Source organism: Acomys minous, assembly GCF_964271855.1.
Source record: "Acomys minous genome assembly, chromosome: 17".
NCBI lineage: Eukaryota > Metazoa > Chordata > Mammalia > Rodentia > Muridae > Acomys > Acomys minous.
Window position 1 is genome coordinate 62020984 of NC_140500.1, and position 6000 is coordinate 62026983.

Sequence of the window (6000 nt, forward strand, 5' to 3'; positions counted from 1 at the left end):
GTACATGGAAAATGAGAGGAAAGATTAAATGTCAGTATCCACACTGTTTCAAATTTCTTGCCTGCTTGTCATGGACAAAAACAGAGATTAAGTTTTCACTGATTTTCAGAAAAATATTAGAGCTGCCAAATGAAATTTCATGGCTAATTTGTGAATATTGTTATGTAGACAAACTCTGATCCAGAAAGGGTGTGCTACTAAGAGGACTTTGAAGGTCAGAAGCTCAAAGAGGTAGAGAAGTGGAATTGGATACTTTAGATTTCCAAATAATGTGTTGGCCAATATATATATATATATATATGTGTGTGTGTGTGTGTGTGTGTGTGTGTGTGTGTGTGTGTATGTATTTGATATGTACTGCATATTCTTATTATAGATATATAATAAGAAAATACCATACACACAGAGAGATATTCTTATTATAGATATATAATAAGAAAATACCATACACACAGAGAGATTATGTTCTATCAAAATTGCATGCAGTGGCCTTGAGATATGGCTTAATGGGTGCTAATGCTTTCTGTCCAAGTGTGAGCACCTGAGTCCAATTTCCCAGAACTCATATAAAACTGGGCATGAGTGCCTGTAATCCCAGGGCTTTCCTAGGGAAAGAGAGGAGGTGGTAACGGGAGCATCCCTGTGCTCTAGTTGGCATCTCTGTTGCTGGGTACAGTCTGTCATCAAGGGAAGCCAAGTTAGGTACTCAAGGTAGGCATGTGGAGGCAGGAACTGAAGCAGAAGCTACGGAGGAACGGTGCTTGCTGGCTTGTTCTCAGAGTCATGCTTGACTAACTTTTTCATATTGCCCAGGCCTCCTTGCTCAGGGATGGCACCGCCCACAGTGGGCTAGGCAGTCCTACATCAATCATTAACCAAGAGAGTGCTCCTGCAGACATACTCATGGGGGACCTGAGGGAGACAATTTCTTAATTGAGCTTCCCTCTTCCCAGGTGATTAGTAGAGAACAATCAAGATTAGTCATCACACCCCGGAAGCTTGCAGCCCAGCTAGCCTGGGGTACATAGGAATAAACACAATAGAAGATTCCTGTTTGAACAAGGCAGAGAGAAAGGACTGACACTCGACTCCCAGATGTGTGCAGTGGCAGGCACATGCATGCACATGTGTACTCACATGCAGATTTCAAAATACATGTACTATCCATACATATGGACATGTATCACCTCATTTCCTTTCATGTGGTCTATAAAATAATGCTTTCAAGGGACAAAAGTCTATAGAAATGCTTCGGAACAGGCCTCACAAAGTCTCAGCTGTTTGTTTCACCGAGTGACGCTGAAATGTAATTCTGAATCCTGTGGCTCAAAGGGCAGAGAGCTTGGGAACATTTTCCGAGCTCAAAGCTGGATACTGCTCCACGAAGGTATGCCTTGTTAATGAGAGTGTTCAACATAAGCTTTTATGAAAATCGTTCCAATTAATAGGCTTCTAGGATGGAGATGGCGTGTGGTTATGAATTTCCATTTCAGCTCACTTTGTGCAAGAGCAATCATCCTTAAAGGCTCATAATTTCTTTTAATTGGATATTTCATTACCAGGAAAGGGTACAGAGCAAAACTAATTTTCCTTCCATTTTATTTCATCCACTTTGTTTGTTGTCAAGTGGTGCACAGCCTTCACAAACAATCATTGTGCCTGATGCTAAAAACAGTTTTCAGAACACAGGAGAGTGAAGTATTCAGTGTTCTATGTCTCAGGGTCTCCACTGATAAACTGGATGACCAACAGCTAGATTTCTAAAGTAAGATAGATAGACAGACGGATAGATGGACAGACAGACAGACAGACAGAAGACACACTAAAGTGAAGAGGCCTTTTCCTCACTGAACTTCCACACATAATGTCATCCTCATTCTCTGCTCTGTCTAGAGATGGGAATGCTTCTCCAGTACAGTTTGGAATGGTCCAAAGAGTGGCTGAGTTGATATGGTGATGTCCAGGCCAATCTTAGTTGCCTCGTCCTGCTGTCCACACAGTCCTGGTTGAGTCACGAAGCTTTTGAATCCATTTCCCATTTGCTTTTGGTCACCAGTGGATCTCAGCTGACATCAAGAAGTTGTTTATGGGGTAGAGAAATGGCTCAGTGGTTGAGTGATAACTCAAGCAGCTCACAATTTGTCTATAATTCCATTTCTGGAATAAGGGTGAGGGGATTTGATGACTTCTTCAATTCCACAGGTACCTGCACATATATGCATACACACAGAGACACATACATATGTAAAACAAAAGATATTTTAAAACAATATGCTTAAATTATTTTCTTTATTATTATTATTATTATTATTATTTTTACATATACATTTATATCATTACACATATGTACAATAAACTACCTACATCAAGAAGCACTATGAAACAGTCAGGAATTATATAAATGTTACATTCACAGTGTTTTGGCTATTTGGCAGCCTTGAGGCAAACGTCTTTCCTATCTTGGTTTGTCTTAAACTCTACTGAGTCACCAAAGAGGCATTCCTTCTTGACAATATGCCAATAAAAGATAAATGAAGACCAATCCCCCGCGTGTCACATCTGTGCATCACATCAGGGGCTCCACTCCACTCGACTCCCAACTCACAGGCAGTTTTATTAGCCCCGTCTTCCCACTCTGTTCTCCTGTCTCCTCTCCATCCCCTCCGACCTTCAAGCTCTCTATTCCCCTAGCCCACCCTTGCTTTTTGTCTCGCCATTTATCCTCTCTAAGATCAAATTCTACTTATCACTAAGATATGTCCTTTTAAGTGTTTCTGATTATCTAGCATTTTTCACCTTTAATTTTTTTCCTTTGAGAAGAATGTAAACATGGCAAATATCACCACAGATCTTCATTTTTGCACCTTGCAAGTTGAACATACCAGGGCTGGGAGACCCCTACATACTTAAAGCTTCCATGTGCTTTTCTTCCAGGAATATGAGTCTATCTTTACTACCTGGATCCTCCACAGGTTAGCTCTTACCCCAGGATCCTGGCACATTCTGTGGGTTTAGAATCTTTTACAGGACTTTTTATCCAGCTCTTTCTTTCTTTCTTTCTTTCTTTCTTTCTTTCTTTCTTTCTTTCTTTTTTTCAGCTCATTTTTTATTAGAGTACTGCCCAAGCCTAGCTCTTCAAATGGGCATTACCCACACGCGTATCTGAAATGAAATATCCATTTCCTCCCCTTTTCTTTCTCTTTGTGGTTGTTATGATAACTGTATCACAGTAATTTAGTGACCCCCTTAATCCATTTTTGGTGTCATTTCCTGTCTAAGTAGCGAGGTTCCCTGAGGCAGGAATACACTGCTCTTGTTATTGTTTCCTCTTTAGAGCCTGGCTCATTTCCTGGAGTGGAGCAGTCACTCCATAAATATTCATTAATGAATGAATTAAATAATAAGTGAGGAAAGAGGCCTGCATAATGTTAATGTAAGGGTCAAATGAAATTATGTAGGCCAGTCACCTTTGAACAAATTAAAGTGTTAAAGCAAGGCATTTTATTCCTTTCTCTCCCCCTTAGCAAGGAATAAGCCTAGCACCACTTTCATCCTCCTATCTTCTGAGCCACCTTTCTGCCCTTGTTCATAAATCTTCAAAAAATTCCACTCACACGGGAAGACTCAGCAGACCAGGTGGGTTGACAGTGTGCTCAGTGCCTTCATGTATTCATGCCAGGCAACCATTATGCCCGTATGTCCAGTTAGTTCTACAAGCTTTAAAGAAAGGGGTGGGAGCAACAGGGATGACACCCAGGACCCTTAAATAGCTCTTAAAAAGGTAATGTGCTAATCCTCTTGAGTCTGGGATGCTGCACGGGGATGTTGCACGGGGCCAAGATGCAGCTTGATTGACGGTGATTCCCTGTGAAGCTTGCTCCCTTCAGGAGTGTGTATGTTGTAGGCTTAGCCAAAGACAGTCTTAACTATTTACTAATCTTTGTTTCATAGGTTAATTTAAACCAGAGTGTCCTATTTATGGGGTCCTTAATTTTAACTGTTGGTAGAATAATTTCACCACTGGTCTTGTTCCCATCAAAGAAACTGCATCCTTGGCATATCACAGGCAAATATTCTTTGTGTCTTGGAACTTAGATACAGTCGGTATGTTTCTGTTTTTCCCACCCCTGCTTTAGCCATCCTAAACTCCTGTGAATGTTTCGAAAAACTCTCAGACCTCCGTTGCTTCCTACATTCCTGCTTTCTTCCTGAAGGCTTTTTACCTTTGATGGTCTGATTAAGAATCAGCTCTCTTCGCAGCAACTGTACTTGCTCTCTAAAGCTGAGTTTGGCCTCTCTTTAGAGATGGGTACCCCTTCTTCTGAGGTGTTCTGCCTTTGAGACATTCTTTCACTCATTGGCCAAACTCCAGGAAACAGGGCCCATTGCTATCTGTGTGCCTCATTTTCTTGGAGCGCTTAGCTAACTATGCCCTATTTTCACATTCTATGGGCTCTGTCTGTGCATCTTGAATTCACAGTACTTAGCTATAAACACCATTTTAAACCTTTTAGTATGCCTGATTTCCTATTTTCATGTTTTGAAATTTGTATTAAAACATTATTATAAAGAACTTGAAAAACCATGCAATGAAATAAACAACACAGAGTATACAGCTCTTTGAACTTTTACAGAGTTCTCCATAAAATTGGATTGACAAAGATTTTCTATGCCCAATGGGCCCATTGCCTGTATCTCATATTTGAGAATGGTGATACAGGTAGAGAGTTGGCTCAGTGGTTAAGAGCACTCAGTGCAAAAGCATGTGGGCCCGAGTTGGAATCCACAGAACCCATATAAAACGCATGGATTGCTGGTTGCCAACTCAGGTACAGGCTCAGTGAGAGCCCTGTTCAGGGCATAAGACAGAGAGTTATACAGCAGGGCATCCCTCATTATCCTTTGGACCACACCAGTGTTTGGAAACACACACACACACACACACACACACACACACACACATATATACATACAAACACACACATGCACACATACACACACAAACACACACACATACACACACAAACACACACACACATAAACGCACAAACACACACACACATAAACACACATAGACACATACACACACACACACATACACACACACACACACACACACACACACACACACACACACACCATACCACGGAGGGAGAGGGAGAGAGAAAGAGTAGTATTTTAGAACAGTATGTCCAGCCTCCATAGCAACACATGTTTTATGCTTCTATCTCCCAGTGATTTATACACTTGAGAGTTGAAGGCAGTTGTTATATTTCTTCAAGCCTCAAATACAAACACTGCTTTAATGAGGAAAGGCTCATGAATAAGATTCAAGGGGATTTGAGTTCAAAATTTAATTTTGCTAATGAAAATGTCTCATTTTTTGTCTATCATAATAAACTTGAAAGCCTCAATAAGACCACTGAAACTTTTAAAAGTTGGAAAGCTTGTAAAGCTTAGTCTGTGATGATCCAATTCTGTTGCTTTTCTCACTTAAATGTCATCTATCACTTAAGGCAATAAGCAAAGATTTAAAACAGACTAAAACCTATCTAAGTCTTATGATTAAAATTGGAAAGCATTTTAAGTTCATGGGATCTTTACATTTTTTTATGTGTGTGTGTGTGTGTGTATGTCTCTCTGTCTCTCTGTCTCTCTCTCTCTCTCTCTCTCTCTGTCTCTCTCTCTCTCTCTCTCTCTCTCTCTCTCTGTGTGTGTGTGTGTGTGTGGTGTTGGGAGGTATGCTACAGCATGTATAAGGAGGTTGGAGGGTAGCTTACAACAGCCATTTCTTTACCCTGTGCATCTCAAGGATCAAACTCAAGTCATAAGGCTTGTTGACAAGTGCATTTATCTGCTGATACTTCCCACTAGCCCTCGATTACAATGATAACATTTCTGTAAAGTAGGTAAAGTCCTTATCATGTAAGTATGAGGAATTGGATCTGATCCACAGAACCCACGTGGAAAAGTCAGGGGTGCTGGTGAGTCTGAACAACC